Source organism: Rhinopithecus roxellana, chromosome 8 (assembly GCF_007565055.1).
Source record: "Rhinopithecus roxellana isolate Shanxi Qingling chromosome 8, ASM756505v1, whole genome shotgun sequence".
NCBI classification, from domain to species: domain Eukaryota; kingdom Metazoa; phylum Chordata; class Mammalia; order Primates; family Cercopithecidae; genus Rhinopithecus; species Rhinopithecus roxellana.
Window position 1 is genome coordinate 90,701,731 of NC_044556.1, and position 23,434 is coordinate 90,725,164.

General features: G+C 43.8%; 1 pseudogene; it reads right to left on the minus strand.

Moving 5' to 3' along the window:
• Nucleotides 1–839: 839 nt before the first annotated feature.
• The window catches only part of LOC104677159, a 60,349-nt pseudogene continuing 37,754 nt past the window's right edge, over nt 840–23,434 (minus strand).

Below are 23,434 nucleotides of genomic sequence, written 5' to 3' on the forward strand. Positions count from 1 at the left end.
TGCTTCTCCCACTTTCCCATGCTTTTTTTTTTTTTTTTTTGAGACTGAGTTTTGCTCTTGTTGCCCAGGCTGGAGTGCAGTGACATGATCTCGGCTCACTGCAACCTCTGCCTCCTGGGTTCAAGTGACTCTCCTGCCTTAGCCTCCCAAGTAGCTGGGATTACAGGCACCTGCCATCATGCCAGGCTAATTTTTGTATTTTTGTAGAGTTGGGGGTTTCACCATGTTGGCCAGGCTGGTCTCAAACTCCTGACCTCAGGTGATCTGCTCACCTCGGCCTCCTAAAGCGCTGGGATTACAGGCGTGAGCCACCGCACCTGGCCTTTTTGTATCTTTTAAAATGGAGACAGGGGTTCATGATATTGGCCTGGCTGATCTCGAACTCCTGACCTTGGGTGATCTGCCCACCTTGGCCTCCTAAAGTGCTGAGATTACAGGCATGAGCCGCTGTGCTTGGCCTCCATGCCTTTTATCTCATCCACCGTCACCTGTTCTCGGTCCATTCTGCGTCGCCTTACTTCGGGCTGCTTTTCACTTCTCACCCTCCCTCATGCATCCTGCTTGCTTGGGACCCGCCACCTCTGTGCTGACTCTTGCATTCTCTTCCACCATGTGATGCCAGTGTCCACACCTAATTGCACACTCCTGTAGTTTTTCACATCTTTTTTTATTAGCTTGTTCCTCCCAACGTAACAGGGACTATTGTCTGCTTCTAAGGAAATCATGTCATTTGGGCTTCCTGGCAGAAGCAATAAGAAGACAAGATTCCCCCTAGAAAATTATGCACAAAACAACAACAAATCCCTGTTTGTAAGGTTCTTTCTGATGCCTTTCTCTCATTAGTTCTCAAACTGCAGCAGCAATATGATCATACCTAAAAAGCAGGAGACAGTAAACACACAAAAGGTTATTGTAGACTATGTGCCCCCATCCCGAAACTTTTCCTTTCTTTTTATTGTCTATTATGGGTGAATTACAATAATATATAGACCTACTATCACTAGTAGCTTTATAACCTCCGTGGAAGATTGCTATAAATCCCCAGAGCTTGTCTGCAATTACATCTTAATATAGATTGGCTTTGTGATCCTGCCCAAACCACGTGTTGAATTGTAATCCCCAGTGTTGGAAGAGGGGCCTGGTGGGAGGTGACTGGATCATGGGGGTGGATTTTCCCCTTGCTGTTCATATGATAGTGAGTGAGTTCTTATGGTATCTGGTTGTTTAAAAGTGTGTGGCACCTCCCGCTGCTCTCTCTTCCTACTTCTCCAGCCATGTAAGACGTGCCTCCTCCCCTTTGCCTTCCACCACGATTGTAAGTTTCCTGAGGCCTCCCCAGCCATGCTTCCTGTACAGCCTGAGGAGCTGTGAGCCAATTAAACCTTTTCTTTATAAATTACCCAATCTCAGATAGTTCTTTATAGCTCTGTGAGAATGGACTAATATAAATCTACTTCCATCCACGAATCCTTGTGGTGTTTATCTTCCACCCTTTGACACAACTGTATTTACTAGGGCATCCAAAGTTCTCACCAATTCCTGCTGAGTCAAGATGAGCCTGATGTCATTAATTCAATAAATAGGCATAATGTTCTGCTTCCACAGATGATTGAGATGGTCAAAGTCCCTGTGGGCTATGTAGTAACAGAAACAAGAGTTAACACAGGAAAACAGTGCCAAGGCAGTGACTATGTCCTGCTGCCTTATAAAAAGAAGTTGGTTTTAAAATTTTCTTTACTGATGGTAATGAGAAAGAGCACTGTCACTGTTAATGACAGTTGCATTCCAAGTGCCAGGGTCTGTTAATCTGTTCTAGTAAAGATGCAGCATCTGGAAAAAACAGCTGCAACTGGGTAGCCCCCCATCTCCACCTACCTTAATCCACCTGGTGCTCGTTAGAGGCATGCAGGCGAATTGAAGAGATTTGGTGGAGGCCACTACCCTTGCATCCCTTTGCCTACGTCTGCAGTTCCTTCTGGGATACAGTATTCCCTGGTTTACTATGTTGCCCGGAGGAGAGCAGTTTCAGGGACCTTCACTTGGCTCTTCCCTCTATAATAGCTCTTACTCTACAGCTCAGGTATTTAATGTAAGATTCTACCTGCTGTTAATTTGCATTCTAATTACACAGTTGGGAACCAGGGTAATAACCACAGGAGGGGCCTGGAGACTTACTGGACCACTGTCAGACTTGGGCCAGGATTTCATTGATCGCCTTGCTTCCATAAGTTTCCACTGTAACTGGGGGATGATAATGGTGTTTTGAGTGCCCTCTATCCAATAGCTCTCAAAGGGCTGAGGATTCCCTTTTCTCCTCTGTATTCTTTTTTTGGTACATGACCACAGGTCCATTTAGGGAAGGAATAAGAGAAATAATGTCTATTCCTGTAGTGTCATTATCGAGTCCTTTCTCTTTTTTTTTCTGAGACGGAGTCTGGCTCTGTTGCCCAGGCTGGAGTGCAGTGGCCGGATCTCAGCTCACTGCAAGCTCCGCCTCCCGGGTTTACGCCATTCTCCTGGCTCAGCCTCCCGAGTAGCTGGGACTACAGGCGCCCACCACCTCACCTGGCTAGTTTTTTGTACTTTTTAGTAGAGACGGGGTTTCACCGTGTTAGCCAGGATGGTCTCGATCTCCTGACCTCGTGATCCGCCCGTCTCGGCCTCCCAAAGTGCTGGGATTACAGGCTTGAGCCACCGCGCCCGGCCATGTCCTTTCTCAAAGGGACCCAGACTCTCCTTCAATTGATGGCCTCTGGGAGTGAAAACTGATTCAGATCCGAGAGGTCATGATTTTCCACTTCTGCAATTGATGTAGGTTCACCAAGCTCTCAAGTTTTTCTTGTTATATAAGTGAAGTAACTTCTTAGTCATCTGGCTACCTACCTTGTCCCTCCAGGATCACTATGCTCTATTTATTAGCCATTGCCACAAAACCTTGTAAGAGGAGACACCTGGCTGACATTTCAACCTTGCTGCCTGTTTCTGTTACATCCACCTTGCTTTTTGTTAAGTGCTACCACCCGGACCCTGCTATGCTGGAATTCTGTCACCGTCACTGATACTAGAGTCTTATAGTTACCTCTGCCCTGTGGAGGATAGCCAAAACTGGGCTTCTCAAAGATGTCTGCACCCCTCTCAGCAGCTCATCCTTATTGCTTCCATGGAAGGGATGTTCCTTAGACCACATGCTTAGGGAGCAGGTTCTCAGTATCACATAATAAATCCATTCCTATATTTACATCTCCCCAGTCTTTCTAACCTCTTCCTCAGAACTCCACAAGACAGTTGGAGCACCTCTGGCCTTATTCCAGGTCACCATCATGTTCAATTTTTAGGGAGCAATCCCAGCACATCCTGGGACTGGCTCAGATGTCCTAGATTGGACACGAAACTCCTCATCATAGGAAGATGCTCTTATATCAACGAACTCTCACCTACCCGGCCTTAGATTCTACCCTCTCTAGCCCACCTCCCTCAAGGTCCACCTGTCTGTACACCTTCTCATTTCCTGCTGGTTCATATTAGCCAGCTCTTGAGGCAATGAAGGGAGCCAGGCAGGGATCTTAAGAAGGACACTCACCATTTTGTGAGGCAATTGCCTCAGGCAAGGTTTTTGAAGGGTCTTTTGTACAGGAGAGGCTCCTCTTCGCCAGCGCCAGCGTGAGATAGTGAGCTACTTCTGCTAACCTCGACAGTTCAGGAGGGCCTGGGGCCTCAAGATTCTCTGGTTCACCCACTCCAGTGCCCCCGCTTCTATGTCCCAGAGTGTAACCCTGGGAGACCCATCAACGTTGTGCATTCACTATCGGTTGTAGCACTGCTGTCCTGGGTCCCAGTTATAGAAGACAAGATGTGTCTGATATGTTGCCTCTCAAAGAACATTGCCTGATATTATTCTCTTTGCCCAAACCTTCTATTTCATTTATCTGTCATTCTGGTTCGCTTCTGGACACAATCTCAACAGGGAATCTTCCTCTATCTCTAAAGATTAACCCAACAACACTCTTATTATCTAAATGCCTCCATGAAGGCATGTCTTAAGACAGCATGTCTTAAGTTGACAGTTGACTAACCTGAGCCTATCATTTTCTTTTTCAAGGTTTCTAATGCTGTTAACAAGACCCAGCCAACTCCACATTCATGTAATACACATTGTTACCAGACTGTTCAAGGGTCATTACTATGACATAAGAAAACGCTTCAACGTTCAGCTGCATCTCATCTCAGTCCATCACTGGGTGAATTCTTAGGGATTAGGATGCTGCTGTAAACCGGTAGTAATTAACCACTTAACACCAGTCAGAGGTTCTTATCTATGATAAGGACTGTTGAAGGATCAAGACTCCTCTCTGAAAGTTTCCTTTTTAGGGTACCTTCAGTACAACTGCCTTAGCTTGAGTTTCCTTAAAAAGTAGATTCCATGGCTGGGCGTGGTGGCTCACACCTGTAATCGTAGCACTTTGGGAGGCCGAGGTGGGTGGATCACCTGAGGTCAGGTGTTCGAGACCAGCCTGGCCAACAGGGCAAAACCCCATCTCTACTAAAAATACACAAAAAATTAGCCAGGCATGGTGGCATGAGCCTGTAATCCCAGCTACTCAGGAGGCTGAGGCAAAATAATCACTTGAACCCAGGAGGTGGAGGTTGCAGTGAGCTGAGATTGTGCCTCTGCATTCCAACCTGGGCAACAGAGCAGGACTCCATCTCAAAAAAAAAAAAAAAAAAAAAAAAAAAAAAAAGGATTCCATGATAAGGGTTTGTATGCAAGTAATTTATTTTGGGAAGTGATCCAGAAGAATAGGAATGAGGGAGTAGAAAGAGTAAAACAGGAGAGAAAGTGATCCAAGGCCATGCTATTAAGCTGGCCATTATTGTGTGCAAATGGGGCTCCATCCCTCTGGGAACACTCTGAGAGGTCATGTAAATTGTGAACATCTCCCACTGGCCAAGCGTTGCCCCAGGAAATGAAACTGCCTGCCAGGTTTGCACAGCCACTGTGTCACAGTGGTTGAACAGTTCCTATAGCCAGCCCATAGGGCAGGAAGTGAGAGCAATAGAGAAAAATGTGATACAGCTGAGGTAAGCTGCTGCCGGCCTCACCTGCAGTTCATTGTTGGCTAAGTTCTTAGTGATTAGGATACTGCTGTAAGCTAGTCCCACCTGCACCCACTGACACCAGCCACATCAATGGCTAGAGTAAAAAGGTGGGCTGAGTGGATGGAAGATGCCGTAAAAGATGTGTCTGATATGTTGCCTCTCAAAGAACATTGCCTGATATCATTCTCTTTGCCCAAACCTTCTATTTCATTTATCCATCATTCTGATTCACCTCTGGACACAATCTCAACAGGGAATCTTCCTCTATCTGTAAAGATTAACTCAACAACACTCTTATTATCTAATAGCACTAGTCATCCAGTTCCTCTGCAATTTCCTTTGTGAATTATCAGATAATAACTCTTTCCTTATGTTGTGTCCTATTTAACTCATAAATTACAGTACACTGATAACGTTTTCTTAGGTCAGGTACCCTGAGACTGACTCAGACAGATTTGCCTGCTGGAGGTTTATTGGGGTATGTCTTGTGGGTCAGCACCAATGGGCATGGAAGGAGATATGATTGAAAAGAGGGAAGAGCTGAACTGGAGAGCAGCTGGAACAAAGCCAGGCTGCAGTCAGAGGGGAGCTCTGGATAGCCCATCTTGTCCCATCTTGGTGCAAAGAAGTATGGGCCTTTGTATGCTGCCTCCAACAGTCAGTGACTGGGGACTGACCCCAGGCAGGGAATGTCCTTGGGTGAGGGACTGAGAACATTTCCTGGAGAGTGACTCAGCTGAAAGCCCTTCCGCCAACACTCCCAACAGCTGGGGAAATGGTATCTCAGTCCTGCAGGGAAGTTCTGGGCAGTGCACAGCATTAACTATAGTCTACCCTTTCGGCTGCTTGGATTGTTTATTTTGTAAATTAGTCTTTGCAAATAGTTCCTCCAAGATTCTGACTGGTTCTTTTTCTGGGAAATTTAAGGAGAGGGTTGGCAGGAAAAACCACAGCCCTGTCACTACAGCAATGGATCCTGAGAGGCCAGCTGATTATCTCACTCTTCTACCCATTCTAGAGTTCCCTCATCCTTGGCTATCATCTCTGTTGGTTTCAGTGGCTTAGCTGGTGGGATGACCTAGACACTCATCTTTGATGGGTCTGAGACCCTGGTTGCCATGTCTTTCTCAGGCTGCAACTGTGGCACTTGGCAATTTACCATCAAAATTGCTAAAGGGAGTACAAGGAGATTCTCCTGGAGATGCCCTGGGTTCCAAATATGTATACTTTTCCTGGCACTACTGTATATCAGCAGTTTTATTTCCTCCTAGTGATCAGCGTCAGTGACCCCTGCTGAATCCCCAATATGACACATCCCCAGAATGGTGATTCCCTTTTTCTTGTCTCTTATAACAAGAAGCCTAAAGTAATTAGGCAGTGGCTATAAAACTTAATGGGACTGGCCAGGTGCAGTGGGTTATGCCTGTTATCTCAGTACTTTGGGAGGCCGAGGCAGGCAGATCACTTGAGGTTAGGAGCTCGAGACCAGCCTGGCCAGCTTGGTGAAACCCCATCTCAACTAAAAACACAAAAAATTAGCTGGGCCTGGTGGTGCGCACCTGTAATCCCAGCTACTCGGGAGGCTGAGGCAGGAGAATCACTTGAACTTAGAAGGCAGAGGTTGCAGTGAGCCCAGATTGTACCACTGCACTCCAGCCTGGGTGAAAGAGGGAGACTTTGTCTCAAAAAAAAAAAAAAAAAATTAAATTAAATCAATGGGACTACTACTGTGTCCCCTAGTGTGTTTTCCTTTGGAATATAAAACCTGTAAACCCACAGAGTAAAGAGCTGCAAGGACAGAAATCACACATTCCTAGTAGTCACTGACAGTGATGATAAGCACAGTCACTTCTATTTTCACTGTGTTTCCTAGACCGAAGTATTCTTCCCAGTGGGGACGCAACACCATAGAGTGGTAGCTGATTTAGGACATGTTCTGCAATCTGGAAAATGATGCCCCATCTTCTTAGGTTGTCATCTCTAAGCCTAAGCTTCTGTGACTCCCTTACAAAGACTATTTTATCCCTTCAGCAGGCTGGCAGGGTCTGGGTGGTAGAACCAGGTGGTCTCACCACCATGTGTCTACTTTTACTCTCCTTTGCTGTAAAGTGGGCCCCTTGAACTAATAGAATATCATGTGGCATTCCATATTTCTGATAAAAACTAATTATTCAGAAGGTGGTGACATACTGTGGGTAGGAAAAGCAAACCTACATCCATATGTATCCATTTTTATCAAGATTAATTACTGCCCCTTCCGGTGTAGAAAGGATCCAATGTAATTAATACCAAATGGTTAATTGGTCAGCTGGAGATATAGCACGGTAGTGAGTACACAAGGTTGGTTTGTGTTGCTGGCAGGTTGGTCATAGGGCAGTTGCAGTAGCAGGATCAGCCTTGCCGAGTGGGAGTCTATGCTGTGAGCTCATGTACAGCCTCCATCCTTGCCATCAGGGCTGCTTGGTTCATGTGCCCATTGTGCCAGCACTATAGTGTGACGGGGCTGGCTAGTCATCCTTTAGTAGATGACCAGTTAAGTCATCCTGTCTACTTGGTTCTTCAGTGCTTCCTCCATAGTGGATGCTCTCTTATGGGCATTAACAATGGGATTCAAAATCTTCACAGTTTGGGCCGTGGCCACAGGGCCATCGACACGCCTCTTCTTTAAATATCTTTGCCACCAATTTTCCAATCTTTCTGCCCTGCTCTTAGCAAGCCAGCCAAGCTAACCACCAAAAATATTTGACCAGGCCAGGCACAGTGGCTCATATCTATATTCTCAGCACTTTTGGGGGCCAACACAGGAGGATTGCTTGAGGCCAAGAGTTCAAGACCAGCCTGGTAAAAATAGTGAAACCCCATTTCTACAAAAAAAAAAAAGTATTTGACTAGGTGCACTGCCCAGAAGTCTGCCAGTTGGTAGGATTTCCTTTGCCACTGTCTTCCAGGCTCTCCCACTGCAGGGCTACAATGAAGCTGTAGTGCAGCCAAAGACCATTTTCATGTTGCATCCACACACCAAGCTGTGGCCCTGGCATGGCCTTTTCCCTCTTCTGTCAGCCTGCCATAGGAACTCTCTATGGTCCATAGGCATGAGCTGACAAAGAGGAACCAGTGCAGTGGAGGTGGATAACCTGAGTTCAATCTCTTCTGGGGCTCCCCTTCTTTTATATTTAAGACTTGGGCCTGATCCTCAGAATAAGAGTCTGTTTATTATGAAGCCAAGGAGAGCTTCTGACTTTCTGATTGTTGATTAATCACTGTCAACCTTTCATTGTTCTTCTTCAATACATTAAATGTCCAGTAACAGCCAGCCATTTCCATAGTTTTTATAATAATTATGACTTCCCTAGGGGAACATCACACACCGGGGCCTAACATGGGGAGGGGGGAGGGGGGAGGGATTGCATTGGGAGTTATACCTGATGTAAATGACGAGTTGATGGGTGCTGACGAGTTGATGGGTGCAGCACACCAACATGGCACAAGTATACATATGTAACAAACCTGCACGTTATGCACATGTACCCTAGAACTTAAAGTGTAATAAAAAAAATTATAAAAAAAAAGAAAAAAAAGAAAAAATAAAAAGGTTAAAAAACACTGACTTCATAAAAGAAAAAAATAATAATAATTATGACTTCCCTTGAACTTCTCAAATGCCTGAGGCCCCTGCACTGCCTTCCACAAACATCTCATCCCAGTTTACCACCATGAAAGTTTTAGTTTCCCTCTGTCACTCAGACTGGAGTACAGTGGCGTGATCTCAGCCCACTGCAACCTCTGCCTCCCAGGTTCAAGCGATTCTCCTGCCTCGGCCTCCTGAGTAGCTGGGATCACAGGCACAGCCACTGTACCCGGCCTACTACCATGAAAGTTTTAACAAGCACGTGGCTACAGTATGCTAAGCACTGTCCATGCTCCACCTACCCCTAGTCATGATGTCCTCCTTGCTGGTGACCTACTTTACACTTGGCTTCCTCAGACCATTCCTGGAACCAACTATCTCAGGTCAGATTCCCCAAGAAGCCGACTTTGAGATGGGGGTTAGTATACAGTAAATTTATGGCGGGGAGTGGGAGGTGTTACCAGATTCACACCAATAGGAGATGAAAAAAAAGAAGGACTTAACAGAGGGAGAAGATGAACTGCATTGAAACCACAAAGGTCTTGGATGGTGCCACAGATTGCTCTGGGGGCTAAGATGTGGGCCACCCCAGGGACAGAGTGTGACCCGGGCAAAGTGGCTGTCTTCGGTTAATGGCAAGTCACAGAAAATAATTCAAACGAGAGCAGTCAGTCACCACAATTTCCAACGGCTGGGTGAACAACGGCCTCAGTCTTGAGGGGCCTTTGGGTCCCACACCATAGCATCCACCATATAAGGCAAATTCTTCTTTCTCAGATGAAAAGAACCAATAAGCATATGTTTCTCCACTATAAGGAAGGACAGTTAGCCCAGAAAAATTAGGCCTAAAAATATCAGCAGTATTAATAACATGGCAATTGTGAATGACTTAATATAATCCCAAGTCAAAAGGAAAAATATATCTTCTCTTACCCTGAGAATGTTCTTTTTATATTTTGAATGTCCTTTTCTGTATGAATGGCATGGTAGAAAAGCAAAATTCTGTCTTAAATGTCCTATAAACTTTTAATATCACCCATCTACAAAGACAAGACTTAAAAGCTGTCCAATTTTTGACACAGACCTTTTTAATTTTAATTACTTTATTTTTGAGACATAATCTTGCTCCCTCACCCAGACTGGAGTGCAGTGGCAGGATCATGGCTCCTTGTAGCCTCAACTTCCCAGGCTCAAGTGATCCTTCTTGCCTCAGCCTCCCAAGAAGCTGAGACTACAGGCATGTGCCACCATACTTGGTTAATTTTTTTTTTTAATCTTTTGTGGAGGCAAGCTCTCACTGTGTTGCCAGGGCTGTTCTCAAACTCCTGGGCTCAAGCGATCCTCCCTCTGCCTCCCAGTGGAGGTGGTGCAGAAACAAGAAGGCCAGTCCTGAAGCCAATAAAGTAATCTGGGAAAGAGCTGATAATTAGTCTGGACCACAGTTGTAGCAAGAGAGATGGATAGTGGTCAGACCTTGAACATATTGTGAAGATACGACTGACAGGATTTGTAGATGAATAGGATTACAGGAGTGAGCCACTACTCCCAGCCTACAGACCCTCTTTAAATGTACCCTCCAGCAAAGTAATTCTGGAAGAGTTGAGGGTAAGCTACCCTTTCTAAATCACTCTTTTCTTAATGAACAATATTGCTTTCACACCTGTGTACCTTGTCAAATTTAACCTTTCTGCCAAAATGTCCTTTCCAAACCTTTGTCCAGAGTTCCATTCATTCTTCAGGAACTTCAATAAATATTCATTCATTCATAAGGTTACCAGATTTAGTAAATAAAAATATAAGTACCCAGTTAGATGTGAATTTCAAACAAACAAAAATTTTAGCATAACATGTCCAAATATTCCATGGGACATACTTATACAAAATAATTAATTGTTGTTTATTTGAAATTCAAATTTAACTGAGTGTTCTGTATTCTATCTAGCAACTTATTCGTTCTTCAAATACTTGTTGAGTATCCACCGTGTGCCAGAAACTACTGAATGTTGAGATTACAGCAGTGAAAAAAATAACTTCAAATTCCTCCTCTTGTGGAGTCTGCATTCTAGTGGAGGGAGTCATTTATACACAAGTATTTATACAAGAAAATATATGATAATATTGTTAGAGTATAAATCTGTGCCATGAAGAAAAATAAAGTGAGGACAAGAGGATCGGGAGTGTCAGGGCTGGGGGCTGGCAGTGCTCTCTCATGAAGGTCTTACTGATTGGGCGAAACTTGAGCAGACACCTGGAAGAAGTGAGGAAGTGAGAGCCGTAAGAAGATTTGAGGGATGCATATTCTAGGCAGAGTAAGCACCAAATACAGAGTGTCTAAGGTGGAGGTACATTTGAGGGACAGCAAAGAGGCCATTATAACTGGAAAATAGTGAACAGGAGGGGTTAGCTAGGAAATGAACCCAAAGCCAGACCATTTTCAGGCTTTGGGCTATTGGGCAAGTTTCAGCATTTACTCTAGGGAGATGGAGCAGACACTTGACTAGATTTCACATTTCAGACACAGCAAATATTCATTTAATAAATATTAAATAAATGGCTTCTATGCTGAAAATTACCTCTTCTTGTTGGGAAGGGAGGTGGTGTAGAAACAAGAAGGCCAATCATGAGGTCAAAAAAATAATCCAGGAGAGAGAGGATGATTAGCTGTAGCAATAAAGATGGCAAGTGATTGAATCCTGAACATATTGTGAAGGTACAGCTGATAGGATGGTCAGATGAATTAGATGTGGTGTGTAAGTAAGAGTCAAGATAGAGGCTTGAGGCTAGGCATGGTAGCTCATGCCTGTAATCCCTGTGCTTTGGGAGGCTGAGGCAGAAGGATCGCTTGAGCCCAGGAGTTTGAGGTTACAGTGAGCTATGAATTGCACCATGGCACTCCAGCCTGGGTGACAGAAATTAGGAGTTCAGCTTCAGACTTGTTAATTTTGACATGCCTGTTAGAAATCCAAGTGGAGATATTGGGGCAGCACCAAGATGTTAAGGTCTGGAGTTCAAAATAGAGATGTGGCCTGGCTAGAGATATAAATTTGGGAGCCATCAGCACGTGGACATAGCCAGTATACTTAAAGCTGGGGGTCTCAATGAGATCCCTGAGGAGTGGATATAGATAGAGAAGAGTGGGCCAAAAACTGACCCCTGGGATCTCTAAGGATTTAAAGATTGGGGAGGTAAGTAGAAAAAGAATGAAGCCAGGCGTGGTGGCTCACGCCTGTAATCCCAGCACTTTGGGAGGCCAAGGTGGGTGGATCACCTGAGGTCAGGAGTTCGAGGGCAGCCTGACCAACATGGTGAAACCCTGTCTCTACTAAATACAAAAAATTAGCTGGGTGTGGTGGTGTACGCCTGTAATCCCAGCTACTTGGGAGGCTGAAGCAGGGGAATCACTTGAACCTGAGAGGCGGAGGTTGCAGTGAGCCGAGATTGCCAGTGCACTCCAGCCTGGGCAACAAGAGTGAAAAACTCTGTGTCAAAGAAAAGGAAAAAAAAAAAAAAAAAAAAAAGAATGAGTCATCAACTGGACAGAAGGAGAACGAAGAAAGTATCCAGAGGCCAGGTGCAGAGGCTCACACCTGTATTCCCAGCACTTTGGGAGGCCAAAGAGGGAGGATCGCTTGAGCGCAGGAGTTCTAGTCCAGCCTGGGAAACAAGGTGAAACCCTAGCTCTACAAAAAATACAAAAAATTAGCCAAGTGTGGTGGCATGCTCCTATAGTCCCAGCCACTCAGGAGGCTGAGGTAGGAAAATCACCTGAGCCCTAGAGGTCCAGGCTCCCGTGAACTGTGATTGCGCTACTGCACTGCAGCTTGGGCAACAGAGTGAGACCCTGCCTGGAAAGAAAAAAAAAAAAAAGGAAAGAAAAGAAAGTGTCCCAGACACCAAAGCGAAAAAAGTGTTTTAAGACAGAATGCATGATTATCTCCGTCAAATGCCTCTGATTAGTGAGGGTAGAAAAGGCCTGAGCATTGGGTTGAGCAACCAACCTGGTATTATGGACTTCTCGATAACAACTATTTCACTAAGATGGTGGGAAAGAAAGCTTGATTAGAGTAAGTTCAAGAGAGAATGACACAGAAAATAGAGAAAGCAAAGACAGACAACACTTTCAAGGAGTTTTGCTATAACCCGGGGATGATCCAAAAAAGGTGAGAAGGAAAATAATGACACTGGGGATGAGGGGAACGATACTAGGAGCAAAGTCCTTGAACGGGGAGAGAGAATGGAAAGAGAGAATAAGTGGAGATGTTGGCCTGTGTCAGGAGCACAGACAGAGCCACGAGAGGGGAATGAAATATCCTATGTGGGCAGAAAGGAAGCAGGTGGCAGAAGTGGTGGGAGGGGCAATCACGTGGGAGTTCTTAGGATTATTCCTGTTTCTTTGGTAGAATCAGAAGCAAGGTGGGAGTGAAGAAGAAGGAGGATGTGCCGCTAGTTTGGGAAAGAGGGTAAAGTGTGAAGTGGTCAGCTAGGAGGGTGGAAGAGTGGACTCGAAGTATAGTAGGATGGCCAGGTAGTACTCAGGGTACTTGAGATTAGTGGTCGTGAATTTAAATTGTGATCAACAGCATGGTTATGTGTTTTTCTTCAGCCATATTCAGCTGTGCAAATGCAGGCAGGGAGTAGTTCAACAATTGGATATAGGCAAGGGTGGAAATTTTGACAATGAAATGTCAAAATGAGAGAGGAGCCAGAGAGCCCAGTGTGTAGGCAAGGGAACGTTCACAATGACTGCCCAGGAGACCTAAATCCAGTTACGAGGGAAACGAGGACATCAGAGTGTGAGAGACAGTGAACAGGTGGGAGTATCAGTGGATTGGAGGGTCCAGTGAGATTGAAGGGTTACTGGAATTAGGGTACCAGAGAGACGGAGTGCTGAAAAAATAGGAAGTGGTAGTCAGAGTGGAATCCCTGAGAGTGAGTTTATGGAGGGTTTGCTATTATCGGTAATATTAAGTCTAGGTTATGACCAAAGTAGTGAGTGACTGAAGTAGAGATCTCCGAAGAAAGAAAATTGAGGAACCGAGAGGCCTGAAAGCTGGGTGGGTCCTCTATGTGTATACTGAAATCATCAGGTGTGATTTTAGCAAGTGCTCAAGGAAAAAAAACAGAAAGGAAGGAAGCAAAGGAGGAAGGAAGGAAGGGAAGGAGGAAGGAAGAAAGGTAGGGAAAGAAAGAAGGGAAGGAAGGGAAAAAAGGGAAAGAAAGGAAGAATCATCAGTAATTACACACTGCAGAGACTGACAATGAACCAGTATGTTAGTTTTCTATTACAGCTCTAACAAATCACCACAAACTTAGTGGCATAAAACAATACAAATTTATTATCTTACAATGATAGAGGTCAGAAGTCCAAAATCAGCCTCACTAGTCTATAGTTGAGGTATCAGTTGGGCTGGTTCCTTTCTGGAGGCTCAAGGGCAGGACCTAACCCTTTGCCTTTTCCAGCCTAGACACTGCCTGCATTCCTTGGCTTGTGGCCCCTTCCTCACAATGGCATCACTCCAGCCTCACTTCTGTCTCCCATTACCTCCTTCTAACTCTGCCCTGCCTTCTAACTCTGCCCTCCATGGGCCTTTGTGATTACATTGGGCCCACCTGGGTAATCCCCCATCTCAGGATACCTAACTTCAGCACATCTGCAAAGTCTCTTTTGCCACTTACATACATTCATATATTCTGGGGATTACAGCATGGGCATCACTCTCAGGGAGTGGGGATGGAGCGGGCATTACTTAGCCTACGACAACCAGCAATATATATTTTCCTTGGTGGAGATTTTCCAGATTCTGGTCTTCGCACTCCATCTATTCCAGGCTGAGTTGATGAACAATCCTTTTGGGTCACCTGCTAGGATTCCCATATTAGAGAATATGCTTTCTTTATTTGAAAGCATATTCACTGTGCTAGGTTCTGGGTTAATTGTTGTTGATGCAAATAGGATACAATGTCTTAAAAGTTCATCCCCCTAATGCAAATGTTTGCTGATGTGTCTGTCTCCCCTGGTAGGGGGCAGATCATACCAGGACAGGAGGTACTCACATTCCTACCCATGCCTAAATGCCTACCATGGCATCTGACCTATAATACCCTGGGAACCTTTTAGAATGAATAAATGAACTCTGGTTGCATTTGGTAACATAAGCACTTTGAGTGATTTAATGCACACCAAAATAAACTTTTCATAATTCTAATCCAGTCTCAGGAAGACACTAAATTAGTATGCCTTAACATTCACATCTATCATTTTACTAATTTGCATGCCCATCACTCTGATTTCTGGAACCAACTGCTTGTCTTCTACATAGTATGTAATATATTATCTACCAGCTAATGTATTCATTTAGGAGTACTTGGACATCAAAATTTGCAATGGTTCTGCCAACCTATATTTAGAAACTTTAGATTGGGTCATGTCTCTAGGGACTTTTCCTGAATTAAAAAGGACAGTATCATCCATCTCTTGTTCAATCACAACAATTAGAGACTGATAAAAAAACACACAAGCAATCATACAAAAAACCAAATCCCTCAAAAGCAGCTGGCAAAGTAATAAATAACAGCACATACAAAAATCAACTGTAGTCACTTATTAAATTCATATCCTTTTATAATTATTACCTCAAAGAGTCAGATGACAGCAGATTTCAGTGGAGATTGTGATATCTACAGTTATAGATCATGATGAAATTAGATTCTGGGACAATGAATCCATTATGAATCTTTTGTAAATTGGTTTTTCAAAGCATAAATCATGTTTTAACTAGACAAGTTGCTTCCTTCAGCTGTGCAATCCTACAGCTGTGGATACAACTTTTGTGGATTGTAAAAACCTACATCATAACTCCATTCTAATAGCTGACCAGCTACCCAACTGAAAAAGGGCCAGATTTCTGTCATCAAAATTATTTATACTCTATCCCGATTTACAATTCCCAATCCTGGCCAAATTATGACACCGAATTAATACTAGGGGCATTTTCCCATAGAATGTAGATAGATGTTTGTCCACTCTATTTTTAGAAAATACTCATGAAGTTACAAGCTAGTATACTGGGTATTCCTTCAAAACTCCAGGCCTATTTCTTTTCAACAAATCCTAGGGTCAAGGCTGGGCGCAGTGGCTCATGCCTGTAATCCCAGAACTTTAGGAGGCCAAGGTGGGCGGATCACCTGAAGTTAGGAGTTCAAGACCAGCCTGGCCAACATGGCAAAACCCTGGCTCTACTAAAAAATTACAAATATTAGCTGGGTGTGGTGGCACATGTCTATTATCCTAGCTACTTGGGAGGCTGAGGCAGGGAGAATGGCTTGAACCCAGGTGGTGGAGGTTGCAGTGAGACAAGATTGCACCACTGTACTCTAGCCTAGGCGACAGAGCAAGATTCTGTGTCAAAAAAAAAAAAAAAAAAAACCTAGGGTCATAGGTTCTAAATTCAGACTTTGTGTAAAGAACAAACATCTCTGGCAGGGCGCGGTGGCTCAAGCCTGTAATCCCAGCACTTTGGGAGGCCGAGACGGGCGGATCACGAGGTCAGGAGATCGAGACCATCCTGGCTAACATGGTGAAACCCCGTCTCTACTAAAAAAATACAAAAAACTAGCCGGGCGAGGTGGTGGGTGCCTGTAGTCCCAGCTACTCGGGAGGCTGAGGCAGGAGAATGGCGTAAACCCGGGAGGCGGAGCTTGCAGTGAGCTGAGATCTGGCCACTGCACTCCAGCCCGAGAGACAGAACATTTCAGGCATCAGAGGGGCACTGAGCACAGTTATTCTGTTTTAGCTCCTTAAGAAACAATGTAGCCAGGTGTAGTGGCTTCAGCCTGTGGTCCTAGCTGCTTGGGAGGCTGAGGTGGGAGGATTGCTTGAGCCCAGTTCGAGGTTGCAGTGAGCTTCGATCCCACAACTGCATTCCAGCACGGGCAACACAGCAAGACCCTGTCTCAAAAACAAAAACAAAATGCAAAATAATTTAAGGAGGCTATTACTAGCATTTACCAATCATTCATCAGTCTTTGATACCAGACAACAGCCATCCAAAGACCAAGTTGTATTGTTCTCATATAAATACAAGGCACTAATGTTTCTGTGGAGTATCATCTTACCATTAAAATCAGAATGGGTCTAGGTATCTACCCGAGAAATGCATGCACACGTGAATGAAGGGACATGCGTAAGTGTGTTCATTGGAGTATTGCTGGTAACAGTAAAAGTGAAGGAGGTCAGATTCCATTTACCTTTGGGGAAAAGTCATGACTGGATGAGGCACAAGAAGGGTTCCGGGTGCTGGTAATATTCTAATTTTTTATTTTATTTTATTTTTTGAGACAGAGTCTCGCTCTTCCACCCAGGCTGGAGTGCAGTGCTGTGATCTTGGCTCACTGCAACCTCTGCCTCCTAAGTTCAAGTGATTCTCATGCCTCAGTCTCCAGGTAGCTGGAATTACAGGTGTGCGCCACCATGCCCAGCTAATTTTTGTATTTTTAGAGCCATGTGGGCCAGGCTGGTCCCAAACTCCTGGCCTCAAGTGATCTGCCCGCCTCGGCCTCCCAAAGCGCTGTGATTACAGGCATGAGCCACCGTGCCCGGCCAATATTCTAATTTTTGATACAAGGGCTGGTTACACAGATGTGTTTACTTTTTGAAAATGCATTGACCTTTGATAATTTGTGCACATTTCTGCATATATGTTATACTTCAATAGTAAGTTAAAAAAGAAAAAAAGAGCTAGGGACTTTCCCTCCGGCTTTCAAGGAGTTGGCCTTACTACTCAATCAAGTGCAGGCCACCAGACTCACAGCCTTGTCATCTCCCAGGTGCACACCAGAAACTTAGACTCTCAGGTCCCACCTCGAACTATTGACTCAGGAGTTGCATTTTAACAAGGGCCCCAGGTGACTTGAATGCACAGTGATGTTTAAGAAACACTGATCTGGAACATAATCTTGTGAGCAGAAAAGTACAATATGAAAGTGTCCTGAATGGCACAGGGGAGGGAAGCACAGGGCACCAGAGAAGCCAGAAAAGGCACCTCTCACCCAGGCCAGCTCACTTTCCCTGAGTTTGTTCCTAAGCCCAGCAGTCCTGGGAGTATCTAATTGCCAGATATGTTAGTGGAGAACCTCAGGTTTACTACCTTCCTTATTTATGGCTTAGCATTTTAGTCAAGAGCATTTAGTCAAGAGTCAATTGTTTAGAATCAATACCAAAGAAGCCTGAATTTCAGGCCAGAAAGTGCTGCTGTGACTCTGCAGTTGTTTAACAAGATAAATGGTCTCTACATTTTTTTTTTTTTTCAGTTTTCGGCTAGGGACAAAGAAAAGTAGGACAAGCATGAGGAGAACCTGATAGAGGAGTGCTTTGCAAATAATTAGTGGCTAATTTTAGCTGATCAGCTTACCTATTTTTTCATTATTCAGTAAAACTGAGTTCCAAAGTTGTAAAATTTGATCCCATTGAAAAGCCCCCAAAATAACATTTAAGATCCAATGATGCTATCTCAGGTAACAGACACTGAAACCAGGGCCTCAGCAACATCTCAAATGTGAAGAGTTATTATACTTTCGTCCTTCTTCTATTTGTCATCCTTATTGTCACTGTTATTGTATTTCTATAGAATATTTGAGTTTTTAAAAATGAAATCATAAAAAATAAACTCCAACTGCTCATAATTCTAAACACCATGAAGAGATTATTTCTTGTCTTTGCATGACATACTTTCTTTAATTTATCCTTGAGTCATAAGGAATTGTTTTAATTATATTACTACGTTGCTAACTCATTGTATTTGCGGTCCACTCTGACTGGAAGCACTTTCTTCTGCATTTATCACTCTTCAGCCTCATGCCATCTTGAGTCTATGTTTATAATTTCTAAAGCTTTCAATGTGCATTTGTCTCTGTTGAGATTAAAAGCAAATTTTGCTATTAATGGATACATTTTCTGATGTTTCAAAGTCAAATTGAAATAAACAATCAAATTGATATAATCCACTCCCTGCAAATGAGTGCCCCCTCCAAATTTAGTGACCACTTTTAATATTTTCATCTAAGTTGGTGATAAAGAACAATCCTTAAGGGTGTCCTTGGGTTGATAAGAAACCACTGATAATCACTGTTGAGGAGTTTTCAATCGGCTAATAGTATTACCAGCATCTCAGCTCCTTGCTTAGACTATCATGTGACACAGAATCAACTGCTTTATTTATAGTCACATGGGCTGATTCACTCGCCACACCCTCTACCCTCAACCCTCTACCCTCCACCACCCACCACCATATACCCTGCCCCTTTAGCACAAAAGGAAATAACATTGGTCTGGCATAATCCTCTTTTTACCAAGCCATGCCTTGGCATTAATCATGTAAGGAAATAAGACCATTTTCTCTGCGTCATAGCCGAGGCCCTCTGCAGCAAATCCACTGTGGTTTCTGAGCAGCATTCAGTAAGTGGAACAGGGGCAGGCTGGGTCATCTGGTGGCCGGAAGCATGCACAGGGTCAGCGTGTTTTATTAGTATTTATTAGTAAAAAGTGGCAAGAATGACTCAAGATCTGAGGTCAGCAGAGTCTGAGAATAGTAGATTGGAGGACAGACAGTCACCCTGGGTAGAATCTCACCTCCTTCCGCAATCCCGCTCAGCAGTCCACTGGTTCAGAAGCAGCCAAGGGAAGCTCTCAATTTTTTAATCTAAAACAGAAATGCAGACAATCAGCAGGCAAAGACAACTTCGTATTCTATAACAAGAAAATATACATTCCTCTGTGTTAAATTATACCTTAACTGTGCACAGGCAGGACTGGTAAAGGGTCTGATAATTCTTCTGCTCTGCTTTAATTTGTCCTGATAATTGACTTTTTGGATGAAACCCTGCCATTTTCATGGGACTCCGTGAGGAATTATTTTTACTCACTAGCACCACCTCCTTTCAAGAAATAAGCCTTGTTCTTCCTTCTTCAGTTTTGACTTGACAGTAACATACACACTGTTTGTTCAGGGGCAAATGTCTGCCAGTTGCATATTGAATTCCTTTTCAGTGTCAGAATCATTGTTTCAACTGTAACCAGCTAGATGTCATAGTCTCTCTCTCTCTCTCTCTCTCTCTCTCTCTCTCTCTCTCTCTCTGTGTGTGTGTGTGTGTGTGTGTGTGTGTGTAGATTATTCTCTTACTACAAGTATTCCTCATCCTGTAGCAAAGGGAAAAAAGTCTGCCAAATTTCAACATTAGAAAATAAAGAAAGCAGCCTGGACAACATGGTGAAACCCTGTCTCTACTAAAAATACAAAAATTAGCAGGGCATGGTGGCACACGCCTGTAGTCCCAGCTACTCAGGAGGCTGAGGTGGTAGGATCACTTGAGCCCAGGAGGTTGAGGCTGCAGTGAACTATGATCACACCACTGCATTCCAGCCTGGGCAACAGAGTAAGACCTGTCTCAAAACAAAAATTTTAAAAATGAGGGAAAAGCAGTGGTAGTAAAATGCAAAGGGTATTTTGGGAGCTCAGAGAAGAATATCTTACCCATCTTGGAGGGGTTACGGAAGACCTTTGGACAAAGCTGGCCAATTTATTACTTGGTATGAAGCAAATCTAGAATTAAGATAGCAAATGAAATCAAATTACATCTCAGAAAACCAAGTGATAGTCCTATAAATGTTCAGCCAATATGTGGAAGAGATTTATATTATACCCTTGACCAAATATACCCAATCTTCAGTAGGCAGCTTCTTGCTGTGAGCACATTGGTATAAAAGGTGGTATGAAAATGTTGGTTTGTGGAAGTCGTTATGTCCTTGGGAAATGTTTTGATGATTACAGGTCCACTTTATCTGCCCTGGCTCGTTAACTATTTTCATAACAGATCATCAGAGGAACCAATACACTAGCAACTGAGCTGTTGCTAAGAGATGAATCTCTTAAGTCAGAAAATTTGAACATGGACTCAGGGACTCTCCTGACAGAACTGTATCCAGAATCTTTCATATCTGAAAATGCCTGAAAGGGTGACATTAGCCATCCACATCCACATGGATACAAGCCACAAGGCTGATCTACTTAGGCTTGCTGCTTCCTACAAATAGAGAGATGAGCAACAGCTTCCAGTCAAAATGAGATGACCTCATCTGATCCACAAAAAAGAATTCAATTAATTTAAAATAAGACAATTAAGGCAATTCCAAGGGAATAAACTAACTTGGGCTTCTAACTAATCCTAGGTAAAACTTGGAGGCCAAGTTGATTTAGATGGCAATCTACACATTTACATGTTTATTTGGAGTTTGGGTCTTACATTCATAGGAAGGGTCCCTAATACTTTCTTAATGAAAAGTTCTTCTTGCATTTTCCTAATTTTTGTCATTGCCAAGCCCCCAGAAGGCAGAAATGTGTCTTACTTTTTGTATCCTTGGTATGTAAATAGAATAGAAAATAGAAGAAATTTAATAAATGTTTATTGAATGCATTTTTAAAACCTCAAATTTGGAGACAGGATGAAAGGAGAGGGAGGAATAATCCAATCTCTGTTTGCACAGGGTAGTGAATCATGTACCCTGGCCTGGCTCCAACCATCTTAATTCAGAACATAAGAACAAGTAATAATCCCTGTTCAGAATGTAAATATTTAACATTGTGTTTATTTGCTGGGTAGGGTCTCCATTTGTTTATGTTTCTCTCAATGTTGTGCATCTCTGTCTGCCCTTCAACATGTTTGTCCACCCTGATGGAAAGCTTAGATGGAATGGAAATGATGCCTATTTTAATGGCTTCATGGCACTCAAGTGGGTACTTAAAGACGCTATTCTGAATGGAGCCTTTGGGAGACCCTAATGAGTGACACCATTCTAAATGAACTGAAATACCAAAAGAACAGCCTCTCTCTTTGGAAGAAGAATACTGAATGACATCACTGTTTTCACTGTTTCTTCAAAGCACAACACCATCATTTAGAAAACATTCCTCATTACTTCAGAAGTCTTTCCCTCTATGCTCCAGTGCCCATTTCCCCGAAGGGGGATGTCTGGGGTTAGCAGAGGGAGGCAAGGTAGAAATGGAGGAGCCACTGCTTTGTCGCTGCTTCTTGGGGCCATGACACTGTCACACACTTTCAGTATATAAATGGCCACCCTTATACATACTTTCAGTCTCCACCTCCAACAAACATCCCGGCAGTAGCACTCCAGGTGCGGCATCTAGGGAATCTTCAGTTCAGTCAGGCTTCTGCCCTGCTGTAAGCCAGCATTACTGAAAGATGGAATCAGAGCTCGGAGGAACTCTTCTTCTTCTTTTTTTTTTTTTTTTTTTTAATTTTTAGAGACAGGGTCTCACTCTGTTGCCCAGGTTGGAATGCAGTGGCGTGATCATAGATCATGGCAGTCTCAAATTCCTGGGCTCAAGTGATCCTCCTGCTTCAAATTCCCGAGTAGTTGGAACAACAGGTGCACGCCACCACACTTGGCTAATTTTATTTTTTAATTTTTTTTATAGACAGGGTCTCACTATGTTCCCCAGGCTGGTCTTGAACTCGTGGCCTCAAGCAGTCCTCCCACCTCAGCCTCCCAAATTCTGGGATTACAGCACCTGGGAGAAACCTTAGAAAGCACTTATTAAACATAAAATTCTCAAGGGCCCTCCCCCGGAAATACTGATCCAGTGGGTGTGGATTAGGGGCAAGAACTCCAGGAGATGCTTGTCATTAGGTAAGTTCCAGGATCACTGATTTCATTTCTATTCATTTAATCTTATAGAAGATGAGATTAAAGCTAGAAAGATGCAATGACTTTGCCAAGGTCACACAGCAAATCTATGTTCAAGCCCAAGCTAGACCACCAGGGGCCACTTTTTTCACTTCATCCCCTAAAGATACTATGTTAATACCTTAATTAATTAATCTGTAAATGATTTTTTTAAACTAAGCAGTTTGGTCATGTTGATCTTTAGGAAGCAAATGTACCTGTGCTGGCACATGTCATCTTGTGTGGCTTATTCCCACATGAGTGGCTGAATTAGACAAAATATCTGCATGGGTAACATCTGCTTCCAGAATGTGCACAATTAAAGTTAATAAAGGCCAGTGCTGCACGAGTGGAGGGATTTGCAGAAAGAAAAAGACAGTAGAAAAAGTAGCAGGCCAGGCACATGGCTCACGCCTGTTATTCCAGCACTTTGGGAGACCTAGGAGGGCAGATCACTTGACGCCACCTTGGCCAACATGGCGAAACCCTATCTCTACTAAAAATACAAAAATTAGCCGAGTGTGGTGGCTCACACCTGTCATCTCAGCTACTCAGGAGGCTGAGGCAGGAGAATTGCTTGAACCCGGGAGGCGAAGGTTGCAGTGAGCCAAGATTGCACCATTACACTCTAGCCTGAGTGAAATAGCGAGACTCTGCCTCAAAAAAAAGAAAAAAATTGGCGTAAAGCAGCATGCCGTCCTGCACTGTTTGCAGAGTTACCTTCCTTTTGAGAAGCTGATTGTCTTTCACCGGTTCCCCTTTGCCTCTAAGGGAAAAGCTGGGATTTCTCAAAAGGGCAAGTAAAGTCCTTCAGGGTAGGTTTGCCTATCATTTTGCCTAATCCCTCACCACTCCCCCAGCCAACCCATCCTTTTGCCAAATCAATTTACTATTGTCTGAACACTCCAGGCTTTCCTCTGGTTTTGTGCCTTCACATGCACTGTTCCCTGAATCTGGAATTCTCCCTGCCT